This window comes from Mustela nivalis (genome assembly GCF_964662115.1).
Source record: "Mustela nivalis genome assembly, chromosome: 19".
Lineage (NCBI taxonomy): Eukaryota > Metazoa > Chordata > Mammalia > Carnivora > Mustelidae > Mustela > Mustela nivalis.
The window spans coordinates 12,202,435-12,221,386 of record NC_139038.1 but is presented as its reverse complement, the minus strand read 5'-3'; positions in this window follow the sequence as shown (position 1 = coordinate 12,221,386).

Genomic DNA, 18,952 nt, shown 5'->3' with positions numbered 1-18,952 from the left:
CATGTTGAGGAGGGTATGAATGTACGGTCTTTTCCTTCCGTGTGCAGGAAGCCACAGCGCGCTCTTTCCTTCTGCCTCTTCCCTCTTCAGAGTGGACACAGGCGGACACCTGATCCACCTCTCTGACTTGCTGTGATGCTCTAATGACATAATGGATGTGAACACACTTTGAGCAGGATAAAGTACTGTACAATTATTACACCCTTTACCTAATGTGGTGGAGAGACATTGATAGCGTAGGTTGTTATTTTGAACAAGAGGGAGACAAGTGCACGTGTATCCAAACCAAAATAGGTACTGATCCTAATGGGTTGAAATGGCCCTAAATGTTTCTCCAAATCTGGACAAGTGCCATTAACTTAACTCTTCAGGGCATCACCTTAATAAGGCTGGAGTTGTGTAGTAACCTCCATGTCTTAGAACATTCAAGCTGCTACCACAAACACACCGTAAGTGTGGTGGTCTGTTAAAAAACAGGAATTGATTTCTCATAGTTCCAGAGACTGGGGAGTCCAAGATAAAGGTGCTGGCAGATTTGGTGTCTGGTCAGAGCCTGCTTCCTGGGTCTTTGGCTGCTGTCTTCTTACTATAATCTCATCTGGTGGGAGCTTTCTGGGGTCTCTTTTGTAAAGACACTCATCCCATTCATGGTAGCTTTGGTATCATGATCTAATCCCTTCCCAAAAGCCCTGCTTCCATATTTCAGCCCACTGGAAATTCCGTTTCATCATATGAATTCTAGGGGACATGGGCAGTCTCTAACACTGCATATGATCTACTTAATTTTATTCCATTGCGTGTATGTTCCTGTTTCCCCAATTTACCAGAAACGTGAACTGATTGTATTTATTTATTTGATAGAGAGCGAGAGAGCCAAAGCAGGGGGAGTGGGAAAGGGAGAAGCAGTCTCCCCACTGAGCAGGAGCGTGATGTGGGGCTCAGTCCCAGGACCCTGGGATCATGACCTGAGCCGAAGGCAGACGCTTTACCGACTGAGCCACCCAGGTGCCCTTGAACTGTTGATTATTAATGATGATTAATCTGATAGGTTATGATTAGATTATCAGAGTATTAACCCCCCAAAATCAAGATCTATAACCTACCAATAGAGAATTATTTTTACATGAAAAGCAACACAGTCTAATATTTGTGATATAAAGTAATGGTCCTCCCATGCTTTGGTTGGGGTTCTGGCAGCTTTGGAACATAGACTGGTGGCTTATAGGCTGGATTAGGGCTTAGTAATAGAAAGTGGAACAAAGCAGTTATGTCCCTTCTCCAATGATGTTTCAAATTTCTCAGCAAGTTCTTCTCATCTCATTTAGTTCCCATCTTTTTTTGTTGTGTTTTCATTTCTGTCTGTTCTTTTTTTTTTTTTTTTTTTTTTTTATGGCTTTCCGTCCCTGGAACATAGAGATCAGCTATGTCCGTCAAAAGTAAGTTTTCTGAAATTCCCTTCTTTATTTTAAGTTCTCAAAAAGATTTTATTTATTTGAGAGAGAGAGAGGGCCCAACCTGGGAGAGGAGCAGAGGGAGAAGCAGACTCCCCTACTGAGCAGTGAGCCTGATGTGAGGCTGGATCCCAAGACTCTGGGATCATGACGAGAGCCAAAGGCAGACGCCAATAGACTGAGGCACCAAGATGACCCTCCCGTCTTTGTTTTAATGATTAGCTGCTTCTTTCTAGTCTAGGTGGTGAAGTTCTTTCTCACTGGGTCTATGGTTTTGTTTCACTAGGTCTTTGGTGCTGATGGCAATTATATTTATTTAGTGGGTGGTGGTAGCGGTGGCAGCGACTCTCATCCTTGGCAGAAGGGAGAGATGCTTTGTCATGGTTCTTCCTCATAGCTGGTAGTTGCCTTGCCTACTGGGTTCACTTTGCACTGGGTCAAACATACCTCTCAGAGATCCAGCAAACACAGCTCCCAAGGGAGCCTCTAGGGAGGCTCTGTTAGCCAAGGAGGGACCCTTCCCTCCGAAGACCTGTGTTTTACCAAATGTAGGAAGTGAAAGCCTTCCCTCCCAGAATATATTGCTCTGATAGCTAGCTCTTCAATGCGTCCTCCTGGGAACTTTCTTCCCCAAGGTTTTACCTTCTAGAATGCTTCAGACCCCAGTGCTCCCATGAGCCATTCCATCTGGTTATTTTTGGGGAGTGGTGTGTTTCAACTGAATGTTGGAAAGAGCTCCTAATTTGGGCTAGGGGAGGTAGGGTTTAGAGGAAGAGGAATTGTACTCCGATGGTCTAAAAAAATCAGCATTCTTGTAAGACAGGGGATATCGCTCAGGTTTTGGATAACACAGACCTTGAACCAGAGACCAAATATGGGAGAAGGAAGGAAGGCCAGAGGTCTGGTTTCAGCCCCACGGAGCCCTCACATGTGTTTTTTCTTCCATTCCCATATCCATTTTCATAAAGGAAGTTCTCCCCAATTCTATGGAGAAATAGGTTGGCGACCGGTCCTGGTTTTTCACAGAGTTGTAAATTTTGATTTTTCTGTGTTTTTAAAGACATTTTAATTAAAAGTTGAGAAAGACTCAGGGCTGCTAGGTAGATGATATTTAAAACTAGAAGCTGAATGTAGCCTATTACTGCTTAATGGTATAATCATATTTATCCTTTTCTCCCTCAACCTGTCTTATTTTCTACTTAATGAAGTTCTTTGTTTTCTCTCATTACAAATATTATTTCCCTTAAATACCTAGAGCTTTTCTATTTCTATTTGAATACAATCAGAAGAACACATTCCCCACCAGTTTAATATTGTTTCACAATTAAACCTCTTTAACCGAGATTAAATTGTTGTGTTTTGTCTTTCTTTCTATTCCTGATATATTTGAACCTCCATCTCTTCTTTGAACCTGAATGTTGCAGTGGGTGGGAGATGTTCTTAGAGTCTCTTGCATCTTCCTAAGCCCTACTTTTTGTTAGACTTTTTGTGTCTTGGAACCTCATCTTCATGTTTGTCCTCCTTTCTCTCTTATCTTTCCAAGTTCCTATGGTAAGATGACACAGTGCAATACTTAAATTACCTATTTAGGCAGGCTTCATCCTTCTTTTTTTTTTTTTTTTAAAGATTTTTAAATTTATTATTTGACAGAGGGAGACACAGTGAGAAAGGGAGCACAAGCAGGGGAAGTGGGAGAGAGAGAAGCAGGCCTGGTCCTGAGCAGGGACCCCGATGCGGGGTTTGATCCCAGGACTCTGGGATCATGACCTGAGATGAAGTCAGATGCTCAATGACTGAGCCACCCAGGTGTCCGAAGCTTCATCCTTTTAACGTGTGGTCAGGTGCCATAGGTTAAAGTCGTCTTTGCTAAGTGCTGTGAAACCCTTTTCCACCTGTCCTTATTCCCTAGAGAGGTCTTCAGCCACCCCGTCCCCACCACCAAGAATCAGTAGTGTCCATGCATGGCAAGGTGACCTCTCACCAGCCTCTCCCCCACACCCAGGCTTGCATGTCCAGTTGGCTGGCTGACATGCCCTCTTCTGAGTCGAAGAGACATCTCACAGCTGAAATCACCAAAGCAGAACTCCTGGTTCTTCTCCTTTTCCACCCAAATTCCTCTGTATGACGTCTCCCGTTCCCACCTACCCAAGTCCAATCTGCCAGTCGTCCAGCCAAAATATTCAGGGCCACCATTAACCCTTCTTTCTCCCATCACATTTAATCTACCAATAAATCCTGAATACAGCACTGCTCACTACCGACATCTCTCCTTCTTCCCTGTTCTTTTTTTCCTTCTGACTCTGCAGTCTGTTCTCCCCACAGCAGCCAGAAAGATCCATCTAAAATGCAAATAAGATCGTGCGCCCACTCTATTCCAACCCCCCTGGTAGCTCCTTATCTCACTCGGAATGAAATGCTTTGTCGTCTCCGTGGACGGCAAGGCCCTGTGTCATCTTGCTCTTGGATCCCCTCTTTATCTCTCTTACCCCTCATTGCTGTCTGTGCTTGGAACATTCTTCTACCACAAGTGTGCACGGCTCAGCCCCTCCTTTCAGGTCTGTTCAAACATCACTTGATCAGCAAAGGGTTTTCTAACCATCTTGTTAGAAGAACACCCTCAACCACCCAATCCTTTGACCTTACTTTGTGTTTCTCTGGCGCTCTCGACCTGTTACATACTTATCAGTTCACGTGTTTACTGTCTGTCTGCCCCACTATATTGCTGCCTGCCATCTCTTCAGTGTTTAGTACAGCTCCAGGCAGTCTGTATCTGATGAACGGGTGAAGGAATACATCCTAATATGTTAGATTGGTGCTTTCCATTCCATCAAATACGTTCACTCTGGTTACTGGTTTTCACGCTTTTCCTCCCCCTATAGCGGGTTCTCTGCAAACAAAGTCTTATGAAGAAGATTCATATATGGGAAACTGGTATCATTGGAGTGATTTGAACGGGAGATCTGGGACAGGGAAGCACCCCTTTCTCTGTGCTCCATTTACCCCTTAACCCCATCATGGCAGCCCTTCAGTTGGCATGAAGACCACCAATATGGGTTACCCCACTCGATTCCTATAACTGCTGTGGGAGGCAGATACAGTTACCCCATTTCATAGAGGGACTGAATAACAAGATGGAATAAACTGGCTATGATAACATGGTGGGTTGAGTAAGCCACACAGCTGCAAAGCAGCAACTATCTGCCAACTCTAAATCCCGTTCCCTCTGTATTAGTTGCTCATTCCTTCCCAATTAATTACGCTTTATTCTTGACACCCTGTTTCTTTCTATGTCTTTCCTTCTGTTCACACTGTTTATAATGACATGCTTTGGGCTTCTCTTTTAGGGCCTTTTCTGGCCAGAGTCATGAGAATTCCTTCCATTTGTTTGCTGAGGTCCCTTAATAGATCTAAGAAATGTTTTCCTTGTTATTTCCTTAATTAAGATTTCAAGGTTACTTACTTTCCCACTTCCTCCAGGGACTCTGTTACTTAAAGTTTAGATCATCTATTTTTAGGGCCACCACTCTTCTTTTTTTTGTCCTCTTGAAAATATAGAAGTATTTGTTGAAAAAATATTTTTTTTGGACATGAAAAGTGTTATTTGTTTCTTAGCATTACCTTTTTTTTGTTTTTGTATTTTTAATTTTTTTATTATGTTAGTCAACATACAGTACATAATTAGTTTTTGATATAGTGTTCTTTGATTCATTATTTGCCTATAACATCCAGCACTCCATGCAAAACATGCCCTCCTTAATACCCATCACTGGGCTAAACCACCCCCCCCGCCCCAAACCCTTCAGATTGTTCCCCAGAGTCCGCATGCTTCATCTCTCCCTCTGATTCCTCCTAACTTCCTTTTTCCCTCCCTTCTCCTAATGTCCTCCATGCTGTTCCTCATGTTCCACAAATAAGTGAAACCATATGATAATTTACCTTCTCTGCTTGACTTACTTCACTTAGCTTAATCCCCTCCAGTTCTATCCATGTTGATGTGAATCTTGGGTATTCATCCTTTCTGATGCCTGAGTAATATTCCATTGTATGTTTTTCTTTTTTACTGTATTCATTATTCCTTAATTCATACGTAGCATCGTCTTAGATTGTGAAACTGCCCTTGGCCTCTCCTGACCAACTCCTGGTGTGTGTGTTTGTGTGTCTGCTGTGCATATGTGTAGAAAGATTACACTTCAGATAGAACTTATCAACACAAATCTATGAAAGATCATCAATAAGACTAATTTCCTAGACCCTACAGTTGATTCCTTTGTCCAAAATTTACAGCTTTTCTAAATCACTCATATGATTTCTTCTGTAAACTCACCCTCTTAAAAGTTTTTCCACATTTCTTGTGGTAGTTTTGGCATCCAAGAGAAATCCATAGCCAGCGTTCTCTCCACTACTTTCTTGGCTGTCCCCACAAAGAAAAATCTTAAATCTACCTGTACATGATTGGACAATTTAGAGACACAAATATTTTAAAAGCTTAAAGTAGATAAGCTATAAACTTGAAACCATTTTACTTTCTAGAAACCTGATTGGTCTCTTGACCATGAAACTGTAGGCTTCTCCTCCAGATTTTTCCCCAACACCCTAGGCTAGAAATTTTTGCCACATTGGAAGAATTTTACAGCAGACACCCAGATACCTGCACTTAGATTCTACAATTAGCATTTTATTGTACTTGTTTTAATACTTATCTCTCCATCGTCCAGATGAGTTTTTAAGTATCAGCAGCCACTGACTTTCAAAAGGCGACAAAGTTCTTAAGGTGTCTTTAAGCAAAGGACTTGTCTCTGAGTCTTATTTTCTCTGTCTGTAGAATAAATGCTTGGGGTAGGTAATGGCTTTCTGTCTATACTTCTTGGAGCCTTCCAGTTCAGGGGAGAGTTAGGAGGGCTGCTTCTCAGAGGTGTCAAGGACAGTAGGAAGTGATGTGGATCATTCCAGTAGTCCAGGATCCAAGCTCCTCCAGAGCCTCAGCCAAAACAGTTTGGCCTTATTTGTTTTACATTTTGGGTCTCCACATGTTTGCAAAGGGGAATTATGTAGCTGAATCCATTTCTAAAAACTCCTGAATAGCAGGATTTTAAAACTCCTTTTCGGCTCATGGAAAATATGCGTCTGGTCTTTCTAACGCTTGTAAAATTTGAGAGAGGATAAATGGACAACACTATTTGAGACCCTCCTATGCCGGGCACTTTGCCAGCCTCTCTCAGATGCTATTGCATTTACTTCTCATAATAACCCTGTAAGACAGGGATTGTTAACCTTCCTCTCCAGGTGCAAAGATCCAGGGTAAAGAAAACTGACTTGTTCAAAGTTGCTTGGCCTATAGCTGAAGGGATTGAGGGCAGAGCGATATGCTGAGCAACCAGCTTATGGCAAGAAGACATTTACCTGTTGGCAGAGTTTGAACCCAATGGGCATCGCACAAAGCTTCCTTGAAGGTGGGTCACAAAACTCGTAGTCAAAAGATCCATGTTGCTACCTTGGTAGGTTGTGAATACAGAATTCTCCTTTCAACCACAAAGACTGTTACAGAAAAATCCTATGGTAGGAGAATCTGAGGCTGAGAATTCCAACTGTGAAAAAAATAGAGCAGGGACAGGAGGGGGGCAGAATCAGGGTCAAAGCAAACCTATGGAATCCCTTTGTAAAGGGATTTGTCATCTTTATTTTTGCTTTCTAGTATCCAGGTCATTTCCTGTGTAGGAGAACTCTCTCATTGAGTGTGATGTTGGAGGATCAAAGGAAGGGCTCTGTCTGCAGCAAATGGAGACCCTCTATCTCTTGGCCCCTTGAGGGCTGTATTATAATGTGACATTTTCTCCCCATCTCTTTATTTATATTAAGCTTTTTGTTTGAATTCCAGTATTGTTAATATACAGTATCATGTTGGTTTCAGGTGTACAATGCAGGGATTCAACAATCCTGCATATTACTCAGTGCTCATCATGCTAAGTCTGCTCTTTAATCTCACCACCTCTTTCAGCCATCCCCCCACCCACCTCTCCTCTGGTAACCATCATTGTGTTCTCTGTAGTTAAGTCTGTTTCTTGGTTTCTCTCTCTCTCTCTCTCTCTCTCATTTTCCTTTGCTCATTTGTTTCTTAAATTCCACATATGAGTGAAATCATGTGGTATTTTTTTCCCCGATTGACTTATTTTGCATAGCATTATACTCCCTAGCTCCATCTGTGTAGTTGCCACTGGCAAGATTTCATACTTTTTATGGTTGAATAGTATTCTATGGTGTGTGTGTGTGTGTGTGTGTGTGTGTGTGTGTATATACACATCTTTATATCTATATATCACATCTTTATCTATTCATCTATCAGTGGATGCTTGGGTTGCTTCTATAGTTTGGCTATTATAAGTAATACTGCTATAAACATAGGGGTGCATGTATCCCTTTGAATTAGTGCTTTTGTATTTTTGAGGTAAATACCCAGTAGTGGTGGGGCGCCTGGATGGCTCAGTGGGTTAAAGCCTCTGCCTTCGGCTCAGGTCATGATCCTAGGGTCCCGGGATCGAGCCCCGCATTGGGGCTTCCCCCACCCTCTGCCTGCCTCTCTGCCTATTTGTGATCTCTCTCTCTCTGTCAAATAAATAAATAAAATCTTAAAAAAAAAATACCCAGTAGTGGGATTACTGGGTCATAGCATAGTTCTATTTGTAACTTTTTGAGGAACCTCCATCCTGTTTTCCACAGCAGCTGCACCAGTGTGCATTCCTACCAACAGTGCCCTGGAGTTTCTATTTCTCTGAGTCCTCACCAACACCTATTGTTGCTCCTATATAACATGTGACTTCTACTCAGCCATTTGGATGCCCCTCCTGGGTCCTTGCCTCTAGACACAAGTGAAACAGAGATAAGGACCAGCTGGGATTCGTGCTTGGAAACAGCTATGTAAGTGTTAACTAAATTAACTCATCTTGTGGTGGTGGTGTCCTGGTCACATCATCCTGTTCAAAGATGGTGGTTTTACCTGTTTCTTGATCCTCAAGGATATGATTTTCTTTCCATTCTGCTGGGTATGGCATATACCATTGTTCCGTTCTTACTACAGTTACTGCTGTTGCTGTGCTTGGATTCACAAGTGGCGAGAGTGTCCATCCATCTGCTCTGTGTTACAGTTTGTCTTCTACTGTGAAAACAACACATTTTTATTCTCCAGTCTCACTAGGACCTTTGTATCAGTCAAGTGATGTTAGTTTATGCTGTAATAACAAACACTCTGAAATCCCAGAGGCCCCAAAGAGCAAAGGTTAATTGTTCCCTTACCACATGACTAGGGCATATCAGGCGTGGTGCCCTGTTTGTATAATCAGGCAAAGGGGTAGGCTGATGAAATTGTTACAATCGTGAATATTGCAGGTTACTGTGACAGAAGGAAAGGAGGTCTGGGCAGATCTTCACCAGGAATTAAATGTTCTGTCTGAAATTAACATACACCACTTTTTTTTTTTTTAATGTTATGCTAGTTACCACACAGTACATAGTTAGTTTTTGATGTAGAGGTCCATGATTCATTGTTTATGTATATCACCCAGTGCTCCATGCAATACGTGCCCTCCTTAATACCCATCACTGGACTAACCCTTCCCCCCACCGTCCTCCCCTCTAAAACCCTCAGAGTGTGTCCCAGAGTCCACAGTCTCTCGTGGCTCATCTCTCCCTCTAATTCCCACCCCCTTCATTTTTTCCTTCCTTCTCCTAATGTCCTCCATGCTTGTTCCTTTTGTTCTACAAATAAGTGAAACCATATGATAATTGTCTTTCTCTGCTTGACTTATTTCACTCAGCATAATCTCCTCCAGTCCCATCGTGTTGATGCAGATATTGGGTATTCATCCTTTCTGATGGCTGAATAATATTCCATTGAATATATGGATCATATCTTCTTTATCCATTCATCAGTTGAAGGGCATCTCAGCTGCTTCCAGTTTGTTTATTGTGGACATTGCTGCTATGAACATTGACGTGCATGTATCACTTCTATTCCTAGTTCATTGGTCAAAAGTAGTCACATGGATTGACTCAAATAAAAGGGATCCAGAAAGTATAACCTGACCATGTATTATGAAACACAACCTTTATGGAAACAGCATCTTCAGCTTCTGGTCCTATGTCCTCTCTTTTTAGGGGCTAAAAATGTATCCACATGGCCTGGTTGGGCAGTTCCCTTGGCAGCCTCTTCCTTATTCTCCTTTCCACCTACTCCTCCACAAAAGAACTTGGATAAAGTTTCTCCCTGCTTCTCCTGTCAAAATTACAACCCAAATCTCCCACACAGCTACATGGCAACTTGTGTATAACTTACATCCAGTGAACCAGTTCCAGAAATTGCTAGGCTCTGAATTCCAGTTTGGGCTAATTTGGAAGAGCTGCTACTAACCTGTACACACAGTGTGCCCAGGAGGGATGCACTGCACACATGTGTGAGCAACTGTCTTGTTCCTTGGTCTCTTGGACAGATTGATTTTTCCCACCTCACTCCAGTCACAGAATTTCAAGTTCTTCCCAAACAATCTAGCCTCTCCAAAGTTTAGGAAGTGATTCAGGCTTTGATGAAGATTTTCTAGGAGGAATGGGGGAAGGGGTGTTATAGTGGTACCTAGCAATCTATCTCAATTTGGTCTCCTTTTCATATCTGGAAGATCCTACAGAAAGAGCTGCCCTTTTCGAGCTCTCTTGAATCCAGGGGACCCCACATGACTTGTTGATGCCAGTGGAATGTGGATGAAAGTGATGTGTATAATTTCTGAGTCTGAGTTTTAAAGAAGTGGGTGTGACTTCTGATGCCTTATTCTCTTCCCACCAACTAGAAGGAAAAACTCAAAGGCCTTAGCAGATGGCAGACCCACAGGGTTAAAGGAGCCTGAGTCCCTGAATCACCGTGTGGAGGATAGCTCTTCACTGATTAGGAGCATCTGTCTTAGAATTTTCCATAAAGTGAGAAATTACGTTCAACACTGAACTTTTGGGGTTTGTTTCACCAGTTAACCAAGATAGGGGTTTCTAAGACATGCAACTCAGCCAATAATCTAAGAATCCCTCTTAACTTCCAAAAGTTCATCTCTGGCAAAGCTGCTAATGTCCTCCCATCCCCATTCTTTCCCAAACAAAGCCCAGTTTTGCTAGTTTCTCTTCTTTTCCCCAGGATTATGATCCCCTAATCCAAATTTTACTTTGCCAACCACTCTATTAAGCTTAGCTATTCTATCACAGTTCCTGACCCTGAACAACATTCAGGATAGAAGTCAGTAAATCTCCATTTAATAGGACCCATTCTTTGAAAATAGTTGAGAAGCGATCTCTAATTCCTTGAACTTACCTTCTGGGTTTTAAACTGAGTATTCTCAGTGCATCTTCAATTATTTCTTCCTAACACATTGTCTGCTGATCTGAGGAAAGTTCTTTTTTTTTTTTTTTTTAAGATTTTATTTATTTATTCGACAGAGAGAGATACACAGCAAGAGAGGGAACACAAACAGGTGGAGTGGGAGAGGGAGAAGCTGGCTTCCTGCTGGGCAGAGAGCCCGATGAGGGGCTCTGTCCCAGGACGCCGAGGACTTGACCTGAGCCAAAGGCAGATGCTTAAGAACTGAGCCACCCGGGCGCCCCCCAAGGGAACTTCTGGTGAACATTTCACTTCTCCTTCTTGTTCCGTATGCATTCGCTAAGATGGAAAAGCCCGGGGTGGGGGGTAGGGTGGGCAACGGACACAGCCCTGACCAGGGAGCTCAGAGGTCTGGGCTTTGAGCCTGGCTCGGCCTCTCTGCAGCTGTATGGCTCTGGGTAGACTGTTTCCCTTCTCTGGGTGTCAGCGTACGAGCTTGGGCCAGGAGGATCTGTGGAAAAACCAGCAGGACTGTTGCCATTCCTGGTTCTTCCTTGGTTCTGAGCTTGAGGGTGTGGAGGGCACTGGATCTTCTCAGATTCTGGTTTCCAAAAATCCACAGAGGGACCTAACTGTGGATGGAAACCCAAAGGGCTGACTCAGAGAATGCTGTTAGTCTGACGCACACCAGCTTCTCTGCTTTAAGGGAAATCGTCGTATTTATTTTCAAGTGTCAGTTGGCGTTTTCAGGCGTCTCGGAGCAACGAAACTATAAACCCCGTCTTTACTCCATCCCTCTCTCTCTCCCGCGCGCCCCGCACAGTCCCATGAGCCCTCGGTATGGAACCGGCAGTCTGGCCCCCTTGAAGCTTGTACCGATTCCGACCTGCCCTTGCCGCGCGTCTAATGCCGATCGCCGAGGTAACAGGATGGGTAAAGCCGAGGGAAACCGTGGGGAAGGAAGTCTTTGGGAAGCTCTTAAGGACGAAGCCGCTCTCTCATCTGGACCACGCGCTCCCGCCCTGGGGACCCTGTGCGGACACGATATGAAGGACACGGGGGCCTCAGGGACCCCCGCAGCCAACACCTCCTTTCACCGCTCGAGAAAAATCGAACCTCAAAGGCTCTTCCTGCTCCGCAGCCGCGGAACTCTCCGCTGCTCTGAGCCGAGGAACCGAACCCCAGCGCCCAGCCCGGCCCGCCTCTGCGGAGGTGCTCACGGGCTCGGAGGCGCTCTGCGCGTCCTGGACGGAAGGGCTCATTCCAGCCCGCAGGGTCTGCGAAGGCCTCGGCCTGGGCTCTCGAAGCCTTGTCCACGCCGTCTTGGGCAGACCCTCCACCGCTGGGATCCCTGCCGCCGGCACTGAGTCTGCTCCGGAGGCCTGGAGAAACGACTCAGAAAACCGCCTTTCGCTCTGGGGGCTCGGCCAAAGGTGGGCCGCACCGGCGCAGCGAAGGGGACCAGGAAGTGCAGGAGGGCTCCTTCCGTTCTGCTCCCCGCGGACTTCCTGTCGGCTCCCCACGGCCTTGCTCTCTGCGGACTTCCTGTCTGTCCCCCCGCCCCCCCGACTTCCTGTCTGCTCCCTGCGGACTTCCTGCCTGCTCCCCGAGGACTTCCTGTCTGCTCCCCGTGGACTTCCTGCTCCCCGCGGCCTTCCTGCCTGCTCCCTGCAGACTTCCTCTCTGCTCCCCGCGGACTTCCTGTCTGCTCCCCGCGGACTTCCTGTCTGCTCCCCCCGGACTTCCTCTCTGCTCCCCGCGGACTTCCTGTCTGCTCCCCGCGGACTTCCTGTCTGCTCCCCGCGGACTTCCTCTCTGCTCCCCGCGGACTTCCTGTCTGCTCCCCGCGGACTTCCTGTCTGCTCCCCGCGGACTTCCTGTCTGCTCCCCGCGGACTTCCTGTCTGCTCCCCGCGGACTTCCTGTCTGCTCCCCAAGGACTTCCTGTCTGCTCCCTGCGGACTTCCTGTCTGCTCCCCGAGGACTTCCTGTCTGCTCCCCGAGGACTTCCTGTCTGCTCCCCGCGGACTTCCTGTCTGCTCCCCGCGGACTTCCTGTCTGCTCCCCGCGGACTTCCGTTCTTGTTCGTGCCACCCTAGCCGCGGGGTCTCCTTCCGGGGAGGTGGCTGACTCTGGTGTGCCGCTGCTGCACCTCTGGCCGATGAGCTTCATTCGGCCCCTTCTGAAGCACCAGCCTCAGCCCTCCGGTCTCCCCTCGGCATGGGTTTGGGGCCCCCATGACTCTTCCTCCAAGTGCTCTTCGGCTTAAACAATCCCAGTCTTTCCTCCTCGTTGCTCCAGCCCCCAGGTGGGAGATGCGCAGGCTAGCGGCCACCTCTGTCGCAGCAACCAGTCACCTACTTGAGATCTCTCTACCGCGTCGATTCTCTGGGTGGAGATAACTGACTGAACTCCGAACGTCAGCTATTAACAGGTTGACCTTTCTGATTGTTTTCTGCAGGTTTAGGCACACACGTGCATCCCATGTTTGACCATGAGTACCGGACTTTATTTCTACCGAAGTAGCATTACATTTTTTTTGCCCAACGTTTCGCAACGGGCTCTTTTCACCTGATTTTAAATAGGAAGAAATAAGAAATAATATATTCTGAAGAACTTTCCATGTTGGTACACGTGAGGGTTCTTTATGATTTTTCATGTCTGCATAGGGTTTCACAATTCCTTGATTTTTCAAAATGTATTTGTTTATTTGACTCTGTTATAGTTAATGCACAGTGTTATAATAGTTTCAGGTGTGCAATAGGGTATTTCGGTATTTCAACAATTCTACATACTGGTCAGTGCTCATCATGATGAGTAATGCCCATAATATATTTCACCCATTCCCCCGCCCACCTTCCCTCCGGTAACCATCAATTCATTCTCTGTATTAAAGAGTCTGTTCTTAATTTGTTTAATGATGACCATTCATACACCTTCTGGTTATTTCTAAGTTCTTGCAATTATAGAAAAACGTTTTGGTGACTATACTTAAAAACACACACATGTAATTCTTTGATACATGTTTTAGCATAGATTGTTAAGATAGACTCCTCGTTTTGAAACAGTTTAAATAACATGCCTTCAGTGCCCTCAAAATGGTCTTTACCATCTGACATTACCACCAACAATGTATGACTGTGCCCAAAATGAAAAATCCAGCCTTTCCTTTCTGCTTTCTGTTGTATGGAAAAGCTTCAGTTCATTTTTTTCCTACTCATACAAACACTTTACTTCTGATATTTCTGATCACAAAATGTGTGGAGGTTTTCCCTACCAAGGAGTTCTCTGTGACCCCAACCAGATGCCACATTTTAGCTTAATTCTGACACTATCTACCTGGAGATAACATCAGCTCCCAAAGGTTAAGGATTCAGTTCATAAGACTGTCCCTCCCTTCTCCCCCCACCCCCCACCCCTTACATACTTCAGAAGCCAGTTGCAAGTCTAGACTATCACCTGTTTTTTGGACCAACCAGCTATAGACTGGAGGTTCCAATGACTCCATCCTTGGGTTCAATTAATTTGCTAATGTGGCTCACAGAACTCAGGGAAACCCTTAGGTATGTTTATCAGTTTACTAAAGGAGATGATAAAGGGTACAGATGTACATCCAGAGGAAGAGATACAGGCAAAGTCTGGGAGAGTCCTGAGTACAGAAGTTTCTATCCTCATGGAGCTGGGATGTGTCACCCTGCATAGATGTGTTCAATCACCTGAATGTTCTCTGAACCCTGTACGACTGGGATTCTATGAGGCTTTCTCATACAGGCATGATCAATTACTAACTCAACTTCCAACCTTTTTCCCTCTTTCTGGATAATGAGGGGTGGAGCTGAAAATTCCAAGCTTCTAATCATAGCTTGGCCTTTCTAGTGATCAGCCCCCAACCAGGAACCATCCAGGAGCCCATGCAGAGTCACCTCATTAGAGAAAAAGATGCTCCTAGTGCTCTTATCACTTAGGAATTTACAAGGGTTTTAGGAATTCTGTGCCAAGAACTGGGGGCAGTGTCCAACATAAATATTTTTTATTATATACAGTACCCACATGCTTTCTCTTTTTTATGAATTCCTAAAAGTCTTTGGTCTGCTGCTGGCACACTTTCTTATATTCCAGCAATAATATTGATTTTCTATTTTTTCCTGTGTAGGAAGAGTGACCAAAGCATGTGCTCAGTTGCCATCTTGATCCGATTTTCCCAAATATCACTTTTCTCCAGTGGCCTTGATATTCTCTTTCCAGTAAATCTTAAAATAGTCTATTGCCAATTATCCTGCTTCCAGGGAAATCCTGAAAATATTTTGGATTTTTCTCATATATGTAAAAGGATTTGAACATTTTTCTCCAGATGAGTGAGTTTCTCTCTCCTTGAACAATGAGCCCTTACAAGAGTATTAAGGAGGAGACTTATAGCCAAGAATTAATAGTAAGTACAATAAAAAAATAGCCAACATTTGCTGAGCACTTATTATATGCTTCACATCATGTTAAGTGCTTTTACATTGAATATGTAATATAATACTTTAAGCAATTTTATTTTTAGATGTGGAAACTGAGGTTTAGAGAAGTGAAATCATTTGCCAAAACCACATAGCAAGCTAGTGTCAGAGCTACAGTGTAAATCCAAGCACTCAGACTTTTTTTTTCTTACTATTTAATCATGGGTATTCATTAACATACAGTTAGTTGACCCTTGAACAATGTAGGGATTAGTGGCATTGACCACCCCCCACACACACAGTAAAAAAAAAAAAAAAACTGCATGTAATTATTTTTGCATATAACTTAAAAAATATGCATATAACTCTTGATTCTCCCAAAACTTAACTACTAATAGCCTACTGTTGACCAGAAGCCTTACCAGTAAGTCTGTGTGTTACATGTATTATATCCTCCATTCTTACAATAAAGTAAACTGGAGAGAAAAAAAAATGTTAAGAAAGTCATCAGGAAAAGAAAATTGATTTACAGTATTGTACTGTTTTTATAAAAAAAAAATCCATGTACACATGGATCCATGTAGTTCAAACTTGTGTTGTTCAATGGTCAACTGTATATTAGTTGAACACTTATTGTGGTAGCTGGCCTCAAAGATGGTCTCCTTGTATTCGCCAGGGGGTAGTCCTCTCTTGCTGTGAATAGGACCAATCTAAATTACCAAGAGGATAGCATAGAAATAAATGTGTGGCAGTTTCATGAGGGACTTTAAACTAGAACCACTCAGTGGCTCCCAAATCCTGGGACACTGAACCTGTGGGAGATAATTCATGTCTCTTGTCATGGTATGCCACAGCCTCTGGAATAATTTGTTACACAGCAATAGCTAGCCATTACATTTGTATGTGTCAGGCATTGTCCTGGATGTTGGGGATATAGAAGTAGATAGTACAGAGGAGGGTCTTGCTCTTGTGGTACTTAATGTTCTCTGCAGGAAAAGGGTAATAATCCAATTGTGATGGTTCATTTTATGTTAACCTGACTGGGCAGGGGTGCCAGGATTAGATATGATTTCTGGGTATGCCTGTGAAAGTGTTTATGGATGTGATTAGAATTTGAACTGATGGACTCAGGAAGGTTGATCTGTCTTCCTCAGTGTGGGTGGACATCATCCACCCACATAAATGGAAATCATAAAATATGAGGCCTTGTGTTAGGCTTCTTTCACTTAGTATAATGTTTCCAAGGTTCATCTAGGTTGTAGTATATATTAGTACTTCATTCCTTTTCATGGCTGAGTAATACTACATTGTATGGATATGCCACATTTGTTTATCCATCTAACAGTTAATAGACACTGAGTTGTTTCCACCTTTTGGCTACAGCAAACAGCGCTGCTATGAGCACACATGTGCAAGTTTTTGTTTGACTTTCTGTTTTCAGTTCTTTTGGGTATATACCTAGGAGTGGAATTGCTGGGATATGTAGTAAGGCAGTTGATCTTATTGAAGAGCCACTGAAACCGTTTCCACAGTGTTACATTGTTACATTTTTGTGTTTCCTGGCAATGCCTAGCTCAGTTGAGGATACCATATTTGAAATATGAGTCTTTTAAGGCATGTATGTCCTTGATATTTCTCTCTCTCTCTCTCTCTCTGCCTGTATGATCCATACATAATGAAATATCTGAGTTATAAATCTTTGAAAACTGGGTTTTATGATGGAGAATGATCATAAATTTGGTGGTGCTTTCTGGCTCTTAAGTCATTCTGATAATTATGTTTAATTTGAAATTTAGACCAAATATTTTAAAAAGGAAGAAAAGTCACTGGTAATTCTACCAGCCTGGTTATGATAACAATTTTCAGTTTTAAATTCCATTCCAGGGACGCCTGAATGGCTCAGTTGGTTAAGCAGCTGCCTTCGGCTCAGGTCATGATCCCGGTGTCCTGGGATCGAGTCCCATGTCGGGCTCCTTGCTCAGCAGGGAGCCTGATTCTCCCTCTGCCTGCTATTCTGTCTGCCTGTGCTCGCTCTCTCCCCTCCGCCCTCTCTCTGATAAATAAATAAAATCTAAAAAAAAAAAAATTCCATTCCAGTAGGTCTCTAGGCATATATTTTATATACTTATAATCAGAGTATATACATAAATGTAACATCTTTGTTTCTTAATTAATGCTTTACTAGAAAATTTCTATAGTGTGGTATGTTCTTCATAATTATTTTTAGTGGCTGTACAATATATCATCAAGATGATTTCTTTCTTTTTTTCCTTTTTGGAGAGAGAGAGAGAGCATGTGCGTACATGTGTGCAAATGGGAAGGGGCAGGGAGAGAGGAAGAGAGAGAATCCTGAATCCCAAGCAGGTTCCATGGGCAACACAGAGCATGGAGCCTGACCCTGGAGTCGAACTCATGACCCAGAGATCATGACCTGAGCTGAAATCAAGAGTCCAGCAGTTTACAGATGGATCCGCCCAGGTTCCCCCAAACTGATCTCTCATACCTGACTTAGCTATTCCCAGATTTAGATTTTTTGCAATTTCCCAATATTGGGGCATTGTTCTGAGATCCTTATTCTAACCCATGTTGCTTTTTTTTTTTTAAGATTTTATTTATTTATTTGAGAGAGAGAGAGACAGTGAGAGAGAGCATGAGCGAGGAGAAGGTCAGAGGGAGAAGCAGACTCCCTGTGGAGCTGGGAGCCCAATGTGGGACTTGATCCTGGGACTCTGGGACCATGACCTGAGCTGAAGGCAGTTGCCCAACCAACTGAGCCACCCAAGTGCCCCTGCATGTTGCTTTTTGTTTCTAACTTATTTCTTGAGAACAAATCCTTTGAGTGGAGTTATTGGGCGAAAAGCTGTATTTTTTTTTTTTTTATTACCCCTGATGCCCAGCACTGTGTTGCCCAAATAGTTAGTGGTTCCAGTGCAAAATGCTGTCAGGAAATGCTGGACTATTCTTGTTTCAACATGATGTCACTAAAACTACTCTTCCTTTCCTTCCTTTCAATTCTATAGCAGAAAAATGGAATTTTGCTGTTGCTTTGGTGACCACTTCCCTTTTCTTTCCACTGCTTCAGAAATGTTCTTTATTCTGGGCTGGTTTGAAGAGGAGGAGAGTGTGAGAAACTGACCAAAAATGGCAGATGGAAGATTAGTGGGGTTCGCAGAAACTGAACAGGTTCTAAGAGGCTTCAAGGACAAATTCTTATCCCAGAGGCTAGTGAATCCCAGCCCCTGTTGGATGATGACCTATTCTGGGGTTCCCTCCAGAGCCAGGTCTCATGAGCCCCGCCATGCCTTTGTGGCAAAAAGAGGAAATAGAAAGGAGAGACCAGGCTCCTTATTTCTTTCAATACCTGTTTTCATGAGGTTTGAAGTGATTCTTTGTCATTGTTTAAGCTGGTTCTTTTGTTCAGCCTGACACCGTCCTCTTCGAAGAAAGAGAAGGACCACAAGGCCAGTGGTGAGTTAGATGTGTGGGATCCTTGCTCCTGGAATGGCAGGACTGGGTGGCAGGTGACTAACCACAGTAGCTGCCTGGACTTGCCCTCATATCCCTCAACCCACCCTGGGTGAGGAGCGGTTCCCAAGACTGACTGTAGGGCTGGGTGGATGGTCCCAAGCTGGCCTTATTTGATCCTCGCTGGGAGTGTGTGTGGGGGGGATCAGAGCTTAGCTTCTGCATTAGAAAAACTCCCTTCTTTTTTTA